The 23,711-nt window shown below is 33.3% G+C and overlaps 1 protein-coding gene and 1 non-coding gene across 2 annotated transcripts in view; one reads left to right on the top strand and one right to left on the bottom strand.

Moving 5' to 3' along the window:
- The window catches only part of CAP (Cbl-associated protein), a 413,875-nt gene that overhangs the window by 264,476 nt on the left and 125,688 nt on the right, over window positions 1-23,711 (bottom strand). The gene's annotated exons all lie outside the window — the stretch shown is intronic.
- LOC138189190 (U6atac minor spliceosomal RNA) lies at window positions 11,914-12,019 on the top strand. The gene has a single exon (XR_011175954.1). It is a non-coding gene; the product is annotated as a U6atac minor spliceosomal RNA (small nuclear RNA).

The following is a 23,711-nucleotide window of genomic DNA, read 5'->3' on the forward strand; positions in this document are numbered from 1 at the left end:
GAAAGAATGGCAACACATCCAAACCAGCTGGCTGCCGAAGCGAGCAAAACTCTGATAGAAAGAAGACTAAAAAGAAAACACCCCACTGACCTCACTAAAGAAATAAAATAGACAAACTCGAAGATGGTATCCCGCTGAGGGTAGCCATCCACGTGTTATTTAGCAATTAAGATAGAAAAATTTATCAAACGTCCAGCTGCACAAATTGTTAAGTACAAATTAAATAATAATAAAAAAAAAAATTTTCTTACATGGAACTATACACGTATATTTTAGTATATTAATCGATTTATGTCGCCATTCCCTATAAAAAGGTATTCATTTATTTATATCGAAAAACTATTAGCTTAGCAGATATTTTTAATACTTTGTGAAATTAAATAGATGAAAGACAAGAAAAGACCCGAAACGGTATTCTTCGTTTGCACTGTTTACATTGTTCTTGTCTTTCATACGTTAAATCTGATAATTTAATGTTAAAATTAAACTAGTTACTAAATGCAAACTAAAGTTAAACTAATAAAAGCTAAACGATTTTTGTTCAAACATTTTTTCCATGACTTTAATCCCTCGTAAGATGAATATTAGAATTACTGTTTTCAGTTAAACGAGACACCTATCAGAACTTGACTAAAGAAGAATTTAAAAAAAAAGGTAGTGAAAGTAGATTTTAAAAAAACTACTCGTTAATATTTACATTTACATTTAATGAAACTAAGAGATAATGAGTAATTTCTGTATATACATATGTACATTACTTCCTTTCAGTTTTCCTTTATTTACCATAATCTTTTTTCTCATCCCAATTGACTATTTTCACTAAAAACAATTTGCTTCTGCTCTTAGTTTTTGCCTTATAAGCGCTGGTAATTTTTCCATCTATTTACTTGCAACTTCCTGTGTTCTTTTGATAAAATAAAATTTGCTTTATAAACATAATATTTCTAAAAGTATTTCAAAGTGATTCTTCGAAATATGTATTATTGTTTAGAAATATAAATAAAGGAAGTAAGAGAATTAAAGGAACGCATTATACTACTTCTTCTAGAAAATCTTGTTTCTAAAAAAATTAATTTAAAAATTACTGGAATATCTATACGTACTACGTAAAATTTAACGTGAATCTTCGTTATACATATTCAATGCCTATCATCTCTACAATGTCTATCATAATAAATAAAAAACTAGTTTTCCTGCTAAAAGAAATAAAAGCTTATAGTTAAAATAAAGATACATGTTGAATTATGAAAACTTCGGAAACGAAATTGTGACTAAAAATTTGCTAAATTAAAGCCTGTAAATAATTAAAAACAACCACAAACAATATTTCTATACTACAATCATCCTTTCATTCCATCCTCTCTCCTCGAATAATCAAAAGTTCGATTAACCATAAATATATAATATAGCAACGAGCAAGAAAATGTTTAAAATTGATACTTCCATGAATGTGTATTGGTAACTTTTATGCTAAATATGTTGTATCCTATTGACAATAGTTGTCTATTCTATGATATACATATAACTTACCCAGATCTTTTTATTTCTCACATCAAATACAATTCCGTTTTATAAAATTATGTCTTCTTTGTACCGTTCCTCTTTTAAGTTTCCTTTTGTATAACATTGTCCATATATGTAATAATTAGATTAGATGTTTATGCTTTTAAGAGAATTTAAAAATGCAATATATAAAAATTGATGAAATATCAAGAAAATATCATTATTTCACTCGTTAATTATTTTGGAAAAAGAAAGGTCAAGTTGAAAATACATCATTATATAAAATTAGAAAAAGAAAAGAGTAATTATTCGAAATAAGGACCTTGTCAATTACAGTGACCTTAAAATGTGTTGTCAAGGTCAACATTTAAATTTAATTGGTTTCTAACGAATGTCTTGGAAGCTAAGGCCATGTTCAACTGGACAAATTGCAAAGTGCAAATTAAATAATAATAATAATAATAATAATAATAAACTAAGGTCAAGCAACAGTTGTATAGGAAACGGTACGTATAGGGAAAAATTGTTCAGACTGTTGATTTTGACAACGCATTTCAAGGTTATTGAAATTGGCGAGGTTGCTTCTATTTCGAATAATGATTGATTACCAATAAAAGGAAATAAACAAAATATAATTCATCAATTCAAATTACATTGTTACCAAAATTACAATGCAAAAATGCACAGGATGTACATAACATGCAAAAATATATAAAATATCCAGAAACTATGGTTACAGTAATATTTAATGTTTATATTACATGTTTTTAATTATCAATAGATTATTGTAATTATTTAATCTCGATTACATTTTTTTTAATCCTATGTACTAAAGTATATTAAATCTCTGCAATAAAATATATTTTTTATAATATTTAACAGTTAAAATCTCTATATGGATTTTATAAAACTAAATTTCCATAAAATTAAAATTGCATAAACATTAGTTCAAGAGTGACAATTAACAACAAATATCGGCAAACATATTGGAGCAGAAACATGTATGCAATACAATAGCAGTGCAACTACAATTAGACGCATCTTAATCTCGAATGATTTGAGGCTCGGTAAGAGTAAGACGTCAATCAGGATAAGCGAGTCTGCAATATGCAGCGAGCAATGGAGACTGCTTGTCGTAAAGGCTGGTTCAGACGCGGCCAGTACATTAACCGAGTAGCAAGTAAAGCCGAATTTACACTGTCTCATCGCGGGTGATCATTGCGGATGATTCATGAAAAAAAGTTGTTTTCATTCTCGTTTTATTCGCGATAATCCTCTAGAGTGAACGGGTTAAACTCAACTTTACTGGCAGCTCTCTAGTAGTTTGACTAAACTACTGTCCGTGTGTGAACCAGCCTTAAGACGAACGCCTCGAAGGTTAAATGGGATCAACGCCGCGTTGTTCCTACTTGCCGTTAATTACACTATGCCCTCACGTCCTTTCAATTGTACATACGAATCATCGATGTCACTGTACGTTAATTCAATTTGGATGGAACGAAAGAAAGAAGAAGCCAAGGCACTAACCGCACGATTCACTGTCCAACTAACAACTCGTATCGCGCATAACTCGATCATGAAACAACTGGGTTAGCAATTTGGCGGCATGGATCGTTGATCGTCGACACAGGCAAGAGACGCCCACCGTGCATTATCAGAGGGAAAAATATGGATTTGACGAGAAGCAGATGTTACTTTTCACCGATAATCAGCACTCACGCCTAAAAGCTTACGCCGTTACGCTTTTAGTCGTTGTTTTAAATGCGGCTGCATTGCATCATGAAACGAAGCAACCAAGTGGGAGAAAAATCTGATCGTCGATATTTCAGCGAAATCGATGTAAACGGTCTCGATGTGTTCCGTCACGGTTTTCATTTCTACGAGGAATTACGTCTACGCTTATCCTGCTTTTTACAGATGCTGATCGTAAAGTTATTTTAATAGCTGAAAATGTTAAACTTTTGCCCTTTTTGGGTATATCTCTTGTTAATATTTACAGTTTAAGGCGCAGACTGGAAAGATTTGAGGATTTTATGACAGTTTTTTCAGTTTATTAAATATTTATCTTAAATATTGTAATATGTCATTTTCGGTATATTTCTTGTTGCCATTTTGATTTTAGTTGGAGGACGAGAAAGAATTAAAGAGCATAGACGCTCGGAAGTTGCGACAGTCTTTTCAAGTATTTTTCATATTTTAATATGCTTCCAATATCTTTTGTGTCGCTTGTATGTTAATTCCAACACGAGAAGATTCCTTTCAATATATATGTTGCTTTTTTGTACTTTAATCTTAACGCGAGAAAAGAAAAGAATTGGAAAGTATATTTATACTTGTAGATCACGCGAAGGATATTTTAAATATTTTAAATCTTTATGTCAGCACCTAATTAAATAATCAAAAATAAATGTTTTCAATCCTAGAAATATTTATACATATTTCTAAATGTCAAAATGTTTATAGAAACGTTTTATTTGTTAAATAATAAGTGGAAAAATTATAACCAAATCTTTCGATACGATAAGTCTTTCTTATATCGGAAAGGTCAAGTATTTTACTTTTTTCCCCGTTTATCAATTTTTTAATAATAATTGTGCAGGTATTACTGCAAATAAATAAAAATATAAACAAACAATTACATCAATGGAATGTTTGTGTATTCAACATTATAATATGATTATTTAAAATAATTTATTCTAGAGAAAAATATATATAGGTAAATAAATGAATCCATAAAGAAGAAAGTAATATCGTGGGCATTATCTCCAGATCCGTTTATCCAGGAAATTAAATATCATTTTTTATCAGTAACGAACATATGAAGCTGCGTTTGGAATAGGAAGATATAAAATTAATTAATTTTTGCTGTATTCATAAAGCAACTTCATCGTATTGAAAAGTTGTATTCTTCAATTTAATTTGCGTTTTTGTTTTTGAATACTATTGTAGTAATTATACATATTTCGTCCGCTACAACTTTTATTTAATGGTAAATTTCTTCTGCAATAGTTGTCGATAATCATTTAATTAAATAAGTTATATGGACACATAAAACTAATTATTATATATTAACAATCAAAATTAACATATAGCACTAGAATGATAGTAGATAACTTATTTGAGATAAGAAATATTATACTATAATTCCTTCAGTGTGTTATACTTTCTACTATAAAATACGAGTATATCTTACATAAGCAATATCTCTGTCTACATATAAAGGGACGTGGAAAAAATAGAGGAAAGAGTAGACGGAAGAGAAGAGGAAGTGATGATCATCGGCGGAGACTGGAACGCAAGAACGGGAGAAGAGGGAGGGCCGATAAACGAGAATCTAGAGAAAGAAAAAAACAGGCGATCAAAAGACAAGACGATAAACATGGAAGAAAGAACACTGCCAAAGTGTCTGGAAGAGAGAGGCTGGACGATAATCAATGGCAGAGATAAAGAAGGAGAGGAGTGAACCTATTATTATATTGGGGAGAGAGGAAACTCAGTAATAGACTATGTGTTTGGCAATCAGGAGGCGACAGAAGAAATAATCGACATGAAAGTAGGAAAAAGAATAGAGTCGGACCACATGCCGTTAGAAATAGAATATATCTATATATGATACCTAATCAATAACCTACGATGCTAGGATGTTAATTAAATTATAGCAAAGACAGAAATTATTGTATCGCAATATGGCATTACATCTTTGTAACTGCGTAATATCAGTAAGTGAAGACGAGCAGAAAAATATGAATCGACTCCATGAGAGATCGCGTCAGAGCATTAACATCAGGTTCAACGCTGCAAATGCAATCGTGCGTGTAAGATGCTGTGGCTGGTCGATGAGAGCTCGTCAGTGGTAAATTGGACGTATCAAGCCACATACTTCAACCAGTAGTCCTACTTAAGCTATAGTAGAAAAAGGTATGAAATGGTACACTCGGAGCTTTCATCGAAACATCAGATTTTCTCTATGAATGGAATCAATCGCATAATAGTGCTTTATGTTACATTTTAATCACAACCATACGATTAAATAACAAATCAGATGATGCATTTAGAATATCACATGATATGCATCGATCTATATAAATCTATATATATCACAAGAATCATATAAAATACATACAATTTAAGAATTTTCGTGAAATATTATAAAATATATTTTTTATTTGACTATTTTAACGCGGTCAGCATACATTAAGCAAGTCATTTTAAATTAAAAGGAACGGAATATTTCATTTTTATGATCCTACTTATATATCTTTGTAATATTATTAGTTTGTTACTTATATTTATGATACGTCTATTACCTAAGCTTGTAATGGAGGAAAACCTAACACAGAAATAATAGTAATAGAAAAATATATATTTCGTTTTAATTAACACGGAAAGAAAATTACTACAGACCTTGTTAACATTTCACTTTCGAATTAAATTAACAGTTTAATATCTATAAAATATATTTTATAATGTTCGTTCGTTCGAAAATGAGTTCTCTGAATTAGAAGTATAATTCATGTGAAACTCGTGTTTAGAAGCGATAGATACAAAATAGAAGAGCAACCGATGAGGTAATTGGTTTAAAAATATATCGTCGGCAACTGTGGCCAGTTTTACTTAATGCTTCTGTATTTCGAAAATGATTTCCGTCTTTCTGAATATCGTGATAAACATTCATATATTACACCATTTGTATTTGTAGCATAACGTTTCACACATATTGTTATGACTTTAGAGTATTATTTTCATTAATTTTTTAAATATTGCTACCGAATTACAACTCTAGAACTTTTCTTCTTTCAAACAAATTTTAATAAACTTTTTCGTATTGCAATAGTTTATTTATCCTCCACTTTTCATTTTTAATTTATTCTTCATTTTTTATTTTTTATTTATTCTTCGTTCGCTTTCAAATATTACAAAATTTACAAGAAAATAATTTTTATCCATCTCGTCCAGCATATTTTTTTAGTAAGTCTTGTGTAAAGTTCCTTATCAGTTGTAATTTTGATTTTACCAGGTTCATGCAAAATATTCTAATGGATATTAAATTCAGAACTATATTTAACGTATATAAATGCATAGAGAGTTATTAAACGTTTCTCGTCAATATTTATCGTAAAACATCGGAGAATAAAGAATTAATGCAAGTGATACGTTATTCTACTATTGATTATACCATGATTATATTCAATATATCAATATAATATTGATTCATTTTTTTATAAACTACTTTTATATTGAATCGCTTTTGTTTTTGTTAATTAAATATATACTAGTACTTTATCTTCGTCCCTTCTAAATGTTAATCATTATTTTCTTATCAATTTTTATGTTTTCTCCCTTCAAAATTTATTTTTTTCTTTTGATCACACATTGCAGAATTCTATCAAACTTTTTATCATTTATTAAATGCATTAATTACATTTTTCCTTTATTGCAATTTGTGCGTTTGTTATAGTCGTTTACTATAAATTCCAGCGTAAAATTAGCTTACTTTCCAATTTATTTCGTTACAATTTCCCATCATCTACAAATATATTCGATCTAGTGGTACCAGTACAAGATCTTAACGAAAACATACAGACGTGAATTTATAAAATACGCGAATAGTCGCATTATATGCACGATCATTTGAAAACCAATTGAAAACAAAAGTTCGCTTTTACACGGCTTCATTGTTTCTTCGCCCATATCAGTCGCAATTCGGACATTTTGCATCACTTCGTTCCAGCTCTTTTCACAATTCAATTACCCCTACCCTCCTCCTACATAAACATTTCGTATTCATTCGCAATTATTGTTTCATCTTGAACTACGTGCAGTTTCTTTTTCGCTTCTGTCTTTTTATTGCTCGTCGAGAGTGACCTTCGACCGATGAGCTCGCAGCGAGATTTGTCTGTTTTAAAATAGCTCGTTTGGTCGCCGCATCTCAAATTTCACGCGAATTCTGACGGAAGCCGATACGCGTGGCGCATGCCTTTCGTCTGCCTCCATCGCGCGTTCCTCTTCTTGTACCATATGCCATTCGATCGGCTTCGAATTTAGATGCGAAATGAAGGTGCGCACGCATGTGGAAAGTATTGATATGCGAACAACATATACCCAACGCGACACGCGCGCACAGTACACGCACGTTGAAATATATCAGCAATTGTTTAAACGTTGAACACACGCTCCGATTTCCACCGAACATAATGGCTATCCAATAAACAGGAAGTCAGCTTCAGGTATTTGTACCGTAGATTGATTTTCTAGCAATTTCTTTGAAATATCGACGATACGTGATTTGCTATATCAACTATAAGTGATTCAATTTTTAGAAAGTCTAGCTTTACCGAAGTGTAGATGTTGAAAGCTGAAAGTTATAACATATAACCTCTACAGTAAGCCGCAGCAAAAATCAGTTTGATTAATTCCGGAATAGCCGTTCTTACGAAGCTGTTAAAAAATTAATGGGTTGTGTAAGATTCTCTTTAAAAAAAATTTTAGTTCCAACTTCACCACTTCCTAATAAAAGTAATGTGAAATATGTAACATGGGTAATTTTGGCGTCTAAATTGTTGCATACATCGTAGTGTGAAGTTGCTGTTCTCTCCATTTCTGAATTGTTTGTTAACATGCGCGCGTAGAAAATAGTCAAGACATTTCTTCCTAAAGAGAGAATATCAGTGAGGTATGAAAAATATGGCTTTCGAATCTCGGTGTGTTTTACTTTGTGCGATATTGTCGCGTTACAAATATCTTAAGCAATTTATGTAGAAGTTATAATTGTCCAATCATATATATATATACAGGGTGGTTGGTAACTGGTGATACAAGCGGAAAGGGGGCGATTCCACGCGAAAAAAGAAGTCGGAAATATAGAATAAAAATTTTTCGTTCGAGGCTTTGTTTTCGAGAAAATCGACTTTGAATTTTCGCTCGGTACGCGTGCACTTTATCGCGTCTCGTTATAACGGATCTCACTGTAGATCGTTGTCTCGATGGAAAAATTAAAAAAAAAAATTAAAAAAAAAAAATTTTTATTCTATATTTTCGACTTCTTTTTTCGCGTAGAATCACCCCCTTTCCGCTTGTACCACCAGTTATCAACCACCCAGTATATATAATTATATATATAATTAAAATAGTCATATATATATATAACAATATTGTAATAAAATTTGTTGAAGATAGAATTGATTACTTAGATTCATCGTTTAATAAAATAAAAAAGCCTATTAATACTAAGACGTCAAATAATATGTTAAATTTTTCATTGAAAGTTGCAAGACTATTTTATATTCATTGATTCCACAATTTGTTCAGAATAACCACTATATAGAAAACTAGAAGGAACAATTATGGAAATTACTTATATTACCAAATTGGAATTAAATAATCAATATGAAAAATTCTAGATAAATGTATAAATATAAAAAGTGAGAAAAAATAACTGAATATATAATAATTATTTAATCAGAAGGTTTCTGACGTAGAATTATAAAAAGATTCTATTTTATGTAATATATTTATTCAGGTTTCTTTTTTAGAAAAACAATGAAAAGAATAATGTGGAATATTCGATAGATAATATTATAAAACACTTTACAACGATAAATTTTGTAATTTTTCAATATGGAATTATTTTTGCCAAATTTTTGCCCAGACGCACTACGAAAAAAGATAATTCCAAAAGATAAAATGAACAATTATTCGACTCGGAAAAAAAGCGGAGGAAAGTAATTGGAAAAGATAAAATGAACTTTTTAGTCAACGATGAAAATATTATTTTTAGGAAACACTTGATATACATTAGCCGAAATAATTGTAACAGTGTGAATAGCTTTTCCGAATATTTGAAATGATATAAATAGTTTGTAAGTGAGTCAAGTGGCATGCAAGTGTCTTCCGCAGTCTGAAGAAAAGGAAATGACAAGCATCCGACGAATTGGCACTGCCGTTTTAATTCAACACCGACTCAAGTACATACTTACAGTAGTATTTCCAACTATTTATATCTTACGATAATATTAATAATTTTTATCGTATACCATAGATTCAAGCTTTCTCCGAATATTTGGATAAAATGTCTAAGCAGAGAAAAAATAATTTTACTCCGAAGTTATTTAAATACTCTGAATTGAATTAAAATATTTCTGCTCCTTATAGTATAATATTTATAATTAATGCGAGGATCAATCTATTATATTAAAAAATAATTTAATAAATATTCCTTAAGAATCGATGTTAATTAAATTGTAAATGTATTTTTAATTATTTAAAATTTATAGATAAGAGAATTTTATTGTTAAAACGATTTTCTAAACATTAAATAATTTACATTGATCTATACAGCCAATGCCCATTTATCACTCAAGTGTTCATTACTAAAGTAGAACAGAATAAAAGTGCTCTATTGAAAGAATGAATTGAGATAACAATTCTAGAGAAAATAAAGCAATTAAGAAACACTGATTCTTTGATCAATTATGTATTTACAACCACAAACTTTTTTTAATGTATCCTAAAGTTTAAAAATTACATTTTTTTCCTTCATGAGAATACTGAAACAGGTAACTATAATTTTCTCATTTTCAACATTGTTTCACAAATTTTATCAAATCAAAACTCAAAGTGATTGCATTCCAATTACTTCTAAATCAATATATCTTGTACCTATACTATAATTATTTTTTTTATAATATACAGATCACATCATATATACTGCACGCTTACCATTTACCAATTTATTCATCACCAAACAGCTCCAAAGAAACCATCCATTAAAAATGCACTCTCCTCAAAATTTCTCATCTCAACATAAAAATTTATCCTCAACTGGCATCAGAACGACAGAATGTAATCATCATGGAACCACAAGTTGACAATTTATTAACAGCACCAAAACATCTCTCGTACCACGCTTACCGATTATTCTCTCTCGTACACCAAGAAGAGCTTCGAAGCACGTGGATCGGCTCACTAGTATCCTCGTGTGTCACTGTTCAGATCCAATCAGCTGAGATTTTCGCGGTCACTCGCATGATTTTCACTAGGATTTTCATGAAGACGAACGACAACGATGTTCTTGATGTCGATGGCGCCGAGACTATTAGTTCACTGCGACCGGCTTGTCGCGAGCCACCGGCCAGTGCCTAGGACAATATTAGAATCGTCAATCTACAAGCGTCTCCCTCTCCTTCTTGATTCGTCGTTACCCATGTTCTGACGTGCTTCGTCTAGTCATCTCTTTTCTACTTTACAGCTTCGTTCTCGCTCGTCTTCCTTCAGACGACTGTCCTCTTTTCGGCATCGTTTCATCGTCGACGCCATTTCACTTAATTTTGTATCTGATTTTATCACAGTTGGTTCATCAATTGGTTAAGGGGGTGTCCTCAATTAGAATGTTCTAAAACAGGGTCTTTTTGTGATTTTTTTTAGAAGGGAAAGAAAGCAACGAAGTATTTTGTATTTAACGAATACAAAAAAATTTTTTTAAAGTAAAAGAAAAAATTAGAACAGATTTCTAAACCTATTTCATGGGCTGCAGTTTTCAATCGGCGGGAAAGATCCACCTCGTAATTCTTGACTGAAAGGAAAAACCAAAAAAGAATTAAATTATTATATATTTTTCTTCTCGATGAACTAAAAAAAAGGCAGAAAATAGTGTGAAATTACAAATTTTGGCGGGTTTAAAAAAATGTGTTTTTTAAAAAGAAAAAATAGACTTTAAGGTGCTATAACAATTATTTAAATAAACTTTTTGACGAACTTTTAGGGCAGTCAGGATCCTCTCCTTGCCCCTCATCACAACTCTTACTACAAGAAATACAATAGCAGCAAAAATATATTATTAACAGCTTCATAATAGATTTAATAATAATAGTTTTAATTAAGGGAATTATTTACCTTTGCCCCTTGTATTTTCAGAGGGCTATGAAAAAAGTACATCTGCTTCAATAGGCTAATTAGAATACTTCCTATAATATACATTGCCACATTAAGAATCAAATACTTTCCAATCGAGCTAGAACCTCGGCGGGCCAGCCAGCTACGCTCGTTAAGGTCCAGAAGTGAAGACGACGCGTCGCGAGTTCGAATCCTCGGCATAAGAAACTACTACGAAAAACGGCTGATAAACCTAACAAACCTCACAATGCACAAACCGGCAAGCGGCCAGCCCCTCCCTTGCGTGTGCTGTGGACATACTTACTACTTTCTGGAAGTGCTTGACTAAAAATGTGCTTGGTATTAAGCACACAGGGGCCCGACGATCAACTCGCACAACACTGGTCTCTACTGTCGTCCCGCCCGTGGAGGTTTTAGCCGGTAAGAATCCGGCACTACCTTCTGCCCACTTAGCAAGGGTGGTAAGGTGTCTATGAAGATTTCCTCCACGTAAAAAAAAAAAAAAAAAAAAATTTTTTTTTGTAGTATAAAAGGAGAGACGTTTAACACTCCCCTAGACAAAGGTGGAACACATATATAAATGGTAAGACACTGTCGCCTTTCGGCGGCACTTACCATTTTTTCTCACTGGCGAATAATCATTATCAAACTTTTTTTGTGACAAAAGATCTTTACATCCTTTTGAGCATTGGATTTCGAACAATATATTAGACGCGAATCTAAATGTTTGATCCATTGACATCATGTAATCAAAAACGAAATAGATAAAAAATTTGATATGCAACTGACAAAATTTACACTATTAATTACCAAATTCCAAACTTGAACAATATAATCACAGGCAAAACTTGGATACATACTGGTTGTTAGAAAGTGGTGCCTACTGACATTCTGGATCAACTTCAGTAAACATATTTCTTTGAATGATGAAATTAAAAATGTTACAAGAGTAGCGATAATACCGTAAACAGTTTAAAATGTAATTAGAAATAATGTTACTTACAAGCTTGTAAAAACTTTCTATTTGTAAATTGATTCGTTAATTATTTTGTTTTATTTTATTTATATTACCATATATTACTTTATTTCTTTTTATTATATTTTATGTTTTTTATTTCATTTATTTATTTTATTTCATCAACCTAATTTTCGTATGCCCCAAGAAAGCATAAAATAGTCAATGCAAATATTGCAATTAAATATAAGAAATTATATTCTGTGAGTACACTAATTTTAAAGCCATTGGATTGGATTCATTATTTATTTTCAAAATTTTTTTGTATTCGTTAAACATATATAAAAGCATGCCTCAAAATTCCATAACTTTATTTCTTTCTTTCCATTGTAAAAAAAAATCACAAAAAGACGCTGTTTTAGAACGTTGTAATTCAGGACACCCCCTTAAGGTCCAAGGACTGTCTTCGACGAAGTACCCTAGTACCAATGTGACCTAATCGCATTCTCGCGGTTACGATTCATCGTTCGATCACCTTGAAACCAGTTGTTTTAAAGTTCAATAGTATGGGAACTGTTTGTATAATATCTTGTTCAGTACAGAGGATTCGGTCGAATAACCTTTACAGACGACCATGTGATGGTTCCATGTGAGAAGATAGTAAAAGAATATACGATACAAATTTTTCGTCCGTGGTTTAATTTCCAAGCAAGCAAGTCTGAAAATTTGTCAAGTACACTTGAACGTGGCTAATTATGGACTGGGTATGAATAAACAATCAGCAGGAAGTTACTTTATCTGAGAAAATGGCTTCATTTTCATGAAATTAGAATTTGAATATATTTAATTAAAAATTGTCCTAGTACACGAGTACGTTAAACTTCCGAATTTATTTATCTCATAAGCGATGCGTCTTCTGATGCAATCGTATTTTTTTCATTTTTGACTTATTTTCACATGTTGTATAACTTCCTGTCGTTTATGTACACCCGCCCAATCCGGAATTAACAATATTCAAGTATATATATTTGATACATTTCCAAATTAGATTTTATCGAAAACGAAGATTCTATATTTTCTTCTTACGTTTTCATAAGGAATGACCTCATTTGCATATCGATGTTATTCAGCCGGGTTTACATTTCTACGAGACTGCGAATTTTTAAGAAAATTCATACTTTTGTAAATGTAATCAAGAAAATTGAACTTAAGCAGAGATTTACTTCACCCTCTAAACATAGTAACAACTATTTTATTTCAGATATTTTATTGACAAGATGATTCTAATTAAATAATCGAAAGGGACTAAAACTCGATCCTAGCTGAAGTTAACACTAGAACTACCACACAAATGAAATTGACTGGTTTTACAATTTTATTTTAGAATTCCTACTTCGTGTTATATTTTTTTCCGCAATGATGTAACGACTTTCGCAATGCTAACTAAAAGAATAATATAATGGATTTTATTTTGTTTTTTATGTAATCAAATTCAAAATGATTTCGTATCGAGGCTACTTATACCAATACCAGTCAAAGTGACCCGTACTTGTCAAAGGGTAAAAGGATCCTGCAATCTGTTTATCGAACCCCAATTAACCAGTTTCCTCGTTTTCTACAACTTGTCACACGTTTTTCAAATTTTTACCGCGTATTATTCGATATGACGATATCAGTTATCAGGAAAACTCCAGATCGATCGCTAGATCGCTAGATGCTAACGCTAGAAATACCACAGCGGTCAAAATGACTGATTTTACAATTTTATAAATGTGTCAGCCCTCATTTAGAGATCCCAGATGGGTCAATAATAATAAAAATCTAATACATGTGGGATGGTGTGACGTCAGGGAAGGACGTCGCGCGAGGGGTGATTGTTTATAAACGTTGTCAAGATATTTTAATGTTATCAAGGAATGTTGTGAGCGTTACTAAGGATTGTTAAGGGAAAAATGAGCGTGGTAAATGCTGTCAGAGTTGAATTTTCTGACAAAATGGTCGAGAGAAGTTCGTCGTGTTGTTGTGACGTAGAATTAGTGAGTAAGAAATACGCGAAACACGATATTATATTCGATTTTGTGAGAGTGCAATGGTATTGTGTTTATCATACTGTTCTTTCTGTTATTTATAATATATCATTCCTACATACATAACATGGAATTGCTTTTGTAAGAAAGTAATAAATCAATAAATATAAAAATATTTTATTAGTAGGTATTTTTTAAAGACCAGTTATTTTCACTGCTTTTGATAGAAATAGCTTCGTGTTAACTATCGGCAGTTGTAGTGTTAAGGAACAATTGTAGAGAAAAATTTTGCACTGTTTTATCTATCACTGCATTTTTTCATAGATTTGAGGTGTATGGTGTAATAGGTACTGAAGGCTATCACTCGATAACAATGAATAACAATTAACAATTAACAACAGTTGATGCTTGACGACGATTAACAACAGCGACGATTGACCGGTCTCTGGAAAATAGCCGACTCGTTTCTCTTCGCCATTCGCGCTTCGCGGCTCGGGGTAGAATGTCCTTTTTGTTCCAGATCGAACGGATTCTTCCCTTTGTTGCCCATCGATATCCCCACTAGCGTGCGTTCATTAGATGCGCCGCAGCGGCTGGCGCGTGTATGCTCTTCCGAGAATTCGGCGGAAGAAGCCCGAAGATATTGTCACCACCGGCATACTTCAAATCCGATGGACTGACGATGGAGATAAAGATGCGGCGGCACTCAGCGACAATGTATATCGCTGAAGTGCCTAATGAACCATCAACATCCCAACGGTCCTTCCACCGAAGGTTCTAGAAAAAAGAGCACGTGGCGACGGTCACGAACGCCTAGCAAATGCATGGACGGTGGGTATGTTGAGGGATGACAAAAGAAAGTAATCGGATCCTCGAAAGTCAAATTGTAAGAGTTTCAGTCTTGGAAAGTCACGCCTAGAGTTCGGAAGTGGATTGTAAAGTAGATTGTTGTTAGAAAATAAAGTTTCTTTTTTATTTTTTTTTACTTCAAATTTCTTTTTTTTATTTTCTTTTTGTTATTTTACGTGACAATATCGATGGCACATTGGGCATGTCACGTAAAATTACACAAAAGAACAACAAAAAAGAATAAAAAAAAGAAACTTTATTTTTCTTCTAGCACTTGGTTTTACAATCTACCTCCGAGCTCTAAGCGTGACCTTTTAAGACTGAAGCTCTTATGATTTTTTGACTTTCGATCGGATCCGATCACTTTCTTTTGTCATCCCTCAACATCCCCACCGTCCATGCATTTGCTAGGCGTCCGCGGCCGTTGCCACGTGCTCTTTCTTCTAGAACCTTCGGTGGAAGGACCGTTGGGATGTTGATGGTTCATTAGGCACTTCAGCGATATACATTGTCGCCGAGTGCCGCCACATCTTTATCTCCGATTTTAAAGTGAGCCGGTCGTGACAGGCACGTCGATGTTGCGCTTTGACGGCGTAGCGCTTTGTATCGCGAAGCCGTTGGAAAGTTCCTTGACACGTGCCGCCACAATCGCTAATCGTGGTTAATCGTTATTTGTTGTTAATTGTTAAGAGTTTAATTTTATTTATTTATTTTTAGTCCATACCTTTCGGTTTTGGACGACTTTCGGTTTACATCTCCTATAAAATGCCTTTACATCATTTATATATCTCTGACACTAGCTCCTCTATAACTATATACAACTGCTTATACCTATCTATTGCACCTTACTTGATCTATCTCCATGTACTAACTTATATATAACGCTTATAACTAAGTGCTCTTTCCGTCTTTGGCTTTTGCTTCCTTGCTGTGCTCCCTCCCAGCCAGTCCTTCTCCAGTCTCATTTAGCGTTTCTACCATGTTCCTTGCTCCTCCTGTTATTTCACATTCCTCTAATATGCGTTTCAAGTCCTCCTCTCCTTTTTTGCATAATCTGCATCCTCTTTCTCCTTTCTCTTTCCAGTGTTCCCTTGCCCTGGTTTCGTTACCACATCTAAATCTTGCTACCATACTTCTGTCCTTCCATTTCATCTTTCCTTCTAGATACTTTGGCAGCCCTTCTTTTGCTATGTTTCTCTAATATCTATTGTATTTAGATTCCCTTATCCTTTTCTCCCTCTCCTCCGTTCCTCTCTTCCCTCTTTCTTCTATGATTTGGTTTGCTGTCATCCGTTCTTGTCCATCTCCTGCCACCATTTGTGTCCTTACCTCTCTCGCCTCCTCTAACCTCATCTTTCTTTTCCTTGCTCTTTTCCCTTCTTGGCGCTTTCCCCAATTCCTTTCTCTCTCCTTTATGCACTCCTTTACTAATTCCTTCTTCGATTCTAAGGCTTTCTCCTCGTACCTTACTGCGCTTTTCAGTGCCTTTTCTCTTATTTCCTCTCTCTCGCACTCCTCTCTCAAAATGTAATTCGGCGTTGTTGTGTCTAAGCCTAGAATCCATCTCACGTATCTCCTTTTTATTCTGTCTAGTCTCTCTTCTTGTTAAGAGTTTAATAAACGTTATTGTCGAAAATCAAGAGTATTTCTTGTGGGCACCTTCGCCGACGATCACCTCAGATATTTTATATGTTTCTTTGCATATTACGTGCAATTCGATATTTTTACAACCTCGAATGTCTTCGATCATGAAACACTTGATATTTGTATTAACGGATATTGATATTACGAATTTGTATAGAAAACTGATTGTATTCGTGTGAGACTAATTTAAAATGTAGCTTCAGTTCCAATTCCTCGATGTTAGATTATTATAATATTTCCATCTGATACGGTGTTACAGCAATAAATAGCAATAGTCACTTAAGCACAGTAGAATTTCTAACCTCAAACTATTAGGAGGAGGATTAAGCAATTCATATATTGGGTTGGCAACTAAGTGATTGCGGATTTTGTCATTAGGTGGCATTGACAAAATCCGCAATCATTTAATTGCCTACCCAATATTTACGGATAAATTTAAAGATACTTAAACTTATAATTTATTAATGACAAGTTTTTCATCTGAAATTATATATTAATTGTTACTTTTCCTAACGTCGCAGGCAAGCATAATTCGTTTTACGAAATCTATAAGATAATAATCTATAAGTAAATCGAAGTAGGCTCCTGTGGACAATTTCTCTGAGAATTCTGATTTCCTGTGGCACATTGCCTACACGATAATTGCGCAATCGTGAGTGTTTACTATCAAAGTACACGTATGATGGTGAGAAGACGTATGACATGCGATATATTGCCAAGAAATCTACAATAGGATGTCCTTAACCACTTAGGTACGATGCACCACTATAGTGGCTTTCGCGGATGTCACCTTATATTACGATGCGCCACTATAGTGGTTCAGTCTACCGACTCATTCGTTCAGCGTTTGAACTAATTCATCTTTTTCATTTGGCTTGCTTCACACTTTTCTTGTCCTCGCAACGTTTTATAACAATGTTAACAACATACAGGTAGAATATATAGTCTTTGTTCCTGATACGCCAATGTCAGATATCAATTGTTGCTTTCCGTTAAAATAGACATAGCATTATTAGATGCTCTTTTTAACATGCCGATCCGTATCCTTATAATTTTTTTAGAATCTTCAACCAGAAAATGTCGCTTCAGAAGAGAAAACGAAGAGCAATTTGAAAAACACTATCGCGCTATGAGTGTGAAAATTGTGGCGTGGGTCTATGTGCCGTGCCGTGCTTTAAAATATATCACACTCAATTGTTTTATTAATTATTAAAGTAAATTATTAAAGTTAAAGTCTAATATCTTGAAGAAAAATTATACTTTAATTATCAAAAACTTCATGCCAATGTTGTTGCATAGAGAACAGCATTATCTGTCACACATTGTAGTGCTATATCGTTTACACGTAATTCACGCCAAACTCTACCGTATAGAGAAACTGCCCAAAATTCAACCGTACCGAAAAGGTTGAAAGATGATCACACGTTTGTGTACACGTTGAAAAAGAAACTTAAATAGCAAACAAAAAAATTAACGCATCATATAACTTTTGTTTCTAAATAAGAATTCCTAACATTGTACACGTTAACTTTGTTTGCAATTTGAAAAGTTAATTGAAGCTTTTCAAATAAACATACAAACTTGTATATATAATAATATTATATTTAATAAATCATTTCATATGATTTCTTTTATATACATTTATGGATTTTATCCATTTTATATCGTGTTATTTTCATGCCTAAAATTCTTTGTAAGTGGGAGGTATGCTGTCCTTCCTTAACGCGAAAGCGATGTGATTACATCTGCCAGTATACCCTCTTTTCACCGATTTAACCAGTGTCCCAGCAATCGTACGTGTTGCTGCAATAATGTTGATACAACCTTAGCTCGGTGGCTAGAATTACAGTATCATCCGCGAACGTTAAAATAAAGTATTTTTAGAGCTGGCCAGTATATCGGCTGTATACATACAGAGTATACGATGTAGTTATGAAAACATAACCTTGAGTATCGCCAGCACTGACGGTATGTAAATCTGAAAGAGTGTCCGATATTCAGCAAAGAATATTCTATTTTCAAAGTATAATTTAACAAACAGAAAAATCTCGATAGGGAAGTTTTGTTTAATTCTGTCAAGAAGTCTGCCACATCATACTTTGTCAAATAGCTTTTCAACGTCCAAAAATAGGATAGTGCAGTACTGTTTCAGCTCCAGTGCATCGATGATCTTGTTTGTTACCTTATGTACTTTTTCGTGGCGTATTTATTCCTGAAACCAAATTGATCCGATGGAATTAAACTCCTTTCAGTGATTATCTTTCACACCCCGTTTTAAAGTACTTTTTTCAGGAACTTCACAACTTTTTATAGGTATTTTGGACATTGTTGGGAGCAATGAAATATGTCTAGGGGGAGTTTCCCTATTAGTGGACACTTATGGTTTTCCTTAGATACACAAAAGAAATAATGTCTTGTTTTTGTTTATTTTGCATTAATTACAGGTCAACTACAGTAGAAATCAAAGTAAAGAAATAAGATAAATAAAATTGTCATAATATTTAGATTAAATTAACATTAAACGTTGGTTATTGATTTTAAAAGAACATAGAATGGCACCTAATATCGGACATAGCGAAAATAGGTAACGCAGGGCAGCTTCAAAATGATTTACAACGATCATAAATATAGTCACCGAAAAGACTCAAAAACGTCGACACAAACCTCGAGAAGTCATTCTATCGTGACCATTGAACCCAATATTAATCGATGATCCCTAAGCAAACTACGCAGACAGCTTCTTTCTTTATATTTTCCGATTTCAGCGCACTGATTTTATATTATTTGGTCTGCTTATCTTTTTAAATCTACTTTCAAAATTCTTCTTCTATTCTTTAACACATTTTTCACTCTCTTTCTCTTAAAGAAATAATCTATAAAAATACGAAATAAGAACTTGGCTTTTTTTCCATTTCCTTTTCCTTCATTCGTAGAATCTTTTCATCTTTAAATACATAACATAGATTTTTCGAAAGATTGTTGCTAGAAAATGCATAACCACAGAGCCGATATTCGTGCAAATTCATAGTTTTCAAAATAACGCTTAAAGAATGGAACCAAAGTATTTGCTATCTGAAGTTACGACGTTGTTTCTGTTAAATAGTGTAATTTTATTGGATAACTACGATGCTTAAGAAAGAAGACATTTTTAGTTATTTTTTAAAAATGTCTAAAAAGTGAAATTTTTTAAAATCTGTTACTCTCTTAGCAACTCAACAAATGGATGCAATGTTTAACATGTGCACAAGCATAGTTACAGCGATGAATGCTACTTTACGTTTATAGGCGCAAATGGATTAAATATCGCGTCCTGTCCCTCTATTGGGCGGCGCTCCTATATTTGATACGTTCCATTAGCAGATGAACTGATCGTTTCCTCGAGTAGGGAGCCTTGAGGTCTTTCTAATGAATTACTAGAAAATAAGCAAAATATGTGTCGAAATTTACGTATTAAACATTTTTGTTTTCCTGCGTATTAAAAATTATAAAAATTCTTCATAACGTTAATACTAAAAATGGTTTCTGGAAGAGTTTAGTGTATTTTTTAACTTAATTATATATATATACAATAACTAAATATACGTTATATATATATGCTAGTATATATATTATATACTATATAATATTATACTATACTATTGAAGTTACTAAGTTATATATATAACTAAATTATTATGAGCTATGAAGTCTCTTAGAAAAAAACATGATTCCATAATATGTTTCAATTTAATGATTAAATATCGCTTCAAACATCCTCGATTTTGATTTAATAAACGGTAAATTCATTAAGGAACTTTCTTCTAAAGCAATAAGAATACTTACTATGATATATTATGTCACATCAACCCCTTCCCGTGCTTTAACGTGTCTGACTCGTGATGAAGATTTTGGCCCAAACACGAATATCACGAGCCACGGTCGTGAACGGATGGCTTTACATCTGCCAGAGTGTTTTAGGAAATATCGTACCATGGAGGCTTTTTAGAGTTGCAAGTATTTTCTTATTAGATATTGATTCAAGGTGAACATTTCTTACAATTGAATTTTTTTGTTTATAATATGCTATTTATTTTTAGGCGTAGTATCATTACTTTGCTTAGGATAAAATCACATATGAAGACTCTTGAATTTCTATTCAAGTATAGTTTATTCATGAAATATAATTTTGAAACCGTCATCTATTACAAAATATAATATATTTATCATATCCATAAAAGGAAAAAGGATTAGAGTTTACTTCCACAACAGCAGTGTCGCGTAAAACTGACTATATCATAGGTATTTGTATTTCGGCTCGTATTGTGACTGTTCTTGAGCATCAGTCTGGTTTGTTTACCACGCTTTGACACCTATCGCTTGGGCCAGTTTCGTCTAGCTATACGAATTAAATACTTCCCAAACAGCTAGAAGCTCGGCGGGGCGGCTGGCTATGCTCGTTAAGGCCAACAATCAAAGACGACGCATCACGAGTTCGAATCCTCGGTTTGCAAAATATATTTGCAAAAGGATGGAAAAGCCAAAATCTCTCTAAAGTAATATACAGCAGGCAAAGCAAAGCACCCAGCCCCGCCCTCCCTTGCGCTGTTGTGGGTGTACTTTCTGAGGAGTGCTTGGCAAAGTGTGCTTGTTGGTGTTATTAAGCACACAGGGGCTTCGACGAATCGACCTCGTACTGAATCTAACCCCCCCCCCCCCGTCCGTGGAGGTTTTAGCCGGTAAGAATCCGGCACTTCTGCCGCCCTGTGGTTTCGCCGTCCCTTCCCAGGGTGGTAAGGTGTCTATGAAGATTTCCTCCACGTCAAAAAAAAAAAATTTTTTTTCTACAGGCAAGGATGGAACACATGTATAAGGTAAGGCACTGTCGCCTTTCGGCGGCACTTACCGAATTTTTTGGAATGACCGCGGAGGGCTTCCGCTATCCTTCCGGACGACGCAGGCGCTCGCAGGACATGGAGTATTCGGGGAACACCTGCAGAAAATCGGAAGAGAGGTGACGAACACCTGTCACCACTGCGGAGAGTGCGAGGACACGGCCCAGCATACACTCGGGTTTTTTGCGGCGTGGGAGGCCCCCCGTCGTATGCCGCGACTAGCGATTGGCCAAAGATTGGACCTCACAGAACGGGAGAGGCTGAGAACGTCACAACCTTTGTACGCTTTGTGCGCTTTGTACAAATCGTATATTCTGAGATATAAGAAAACAAATCTTATGGCTATACCATATTGAAAACTGATGAACTTACGTATAGTGTATATATATATAGATAGATAGATAGATAGGAGCAGTTTGGCACTTGTTATATTTATCTGATTTTTCATTTTTATAATCGAACAGTAAAATACTGTCGATTGTATAAACAATTTAAATAGCACGAAGCAGAACAACGTGGACGTTGTTCAGAACAACGTTCAACAACGAACAACGAAAGAACAACGTTCTTTCAAGTACCTACAGTTTGATTTGAGTTTGCTGCTCACAGTCAGACTGCGGATGTTTATGTCAATAAAATATGTCAAAATGTGCAAATAACGTATGCTGAATATGTGTTAATAATGTGTCAACATATACGAGAATATATAAATATATGCAACATATACAGAAAATATGTTATTATTTAATAAATATTTTATTATTTAAATGTAATAGTTAATAATTACAATTTTAATTATTGATAACGTTTGATAAAACGTATGTGTACAACTTGCCGTATGTGTACTCGCGGACAATTTCAAGTAGGTCTTTCAATTCGAAGTTGTCTTCAAGAAAACTAAGAAACTGGTTATAGGATTCTGTGTTGATTGAGATTGACTGGGGTTTTAGTACGTTCAGACTTTTCATTGATTTGTTCTAACACTTCGATTTAAATTTTGCTACGCTTAACAGTATCGTTTCGTGATTTAACTGACATAGTATTACGTTCTATGGATAATGGTGTGATCGGCAATAGCTGTGTTGTCAATGTCTGTACTATACGCTAATTGTAATATTGGTGCTTATCTATGGATGCTCTTTTGTTTGAGGTTTGTGGTAAGATCAGTTCCACTGTTACCGAAGGAGGAAGAGGTTCTTTAAATTCCTCTGCTAATATGGTTAGTTCATTTACTTTTTTATTTTTCGTGGGGGATAAACAGATGTTCTCATATTCTCCATTTGGGCAGAGCTTGGCGATATGGCGGGCATAGTTAGGCTTATGTTTACAAATACTTTGTACCGAGTCTCTTCATATGTAAAAATAAAGAATTCTGAAATTTTAGATGTATTTTCAGGGTTTACGTATATTTGCCTTTTAAAACTTAGAATTTAGCTCTTGAAGGCTGGCTCTTAGAAAGGACAGCAGAGAGTTTTGCACGAAACGCGAAGCATAATTTCTTCTTTCGAATTAATTAACCACTTGTTCCTCGCTCGAAATTGACTTACCATTACTCAGAAATAAGCGATCGCCATCCTGATCGTCGAATTAATTTACTAATAATAATAGTGAAATTTTATTTAATATGTACGAATAAGTAAATCAACATGAGGAGCACGATACTTCTCAGAAGCACGCACACAACTGTAATATAACCAAACAGTAGGCGAAAAGATCGAAACGAAATCGATGAAACGAAAGAACAAATCCATCCTTTAAAAAAATGCTCCACCCAGTGATCTTTTGGTAGTATATCTTTACATATTGTAAAATATACTATACACCGCTTAGAAACGTATATTTAACTACATAGAATTTAAAAATTCCAAAAGTATGTAAGTATAAAAGTTATACAAATGACAACGACTGTTTGAAACAAATGATCTTAAGGAGCTCCATCTACTCATTAACACTAGAACTACCACACCAGTG

This window comes from Bombus flavifrons, chromosome 18 (assembly GCF_040668555.2).
Source record: "Bombus flavifrons isolate JBK064 chromosome 18, iyBomFlav1_principal, whole genome shotgun sequence".
Taxonomy (NCBI): Eukaryota; Metazoa; Arthropoda; class Insecta; order Hymenoptera; family Apidae; genus Bombus; species Bombus flavifrons.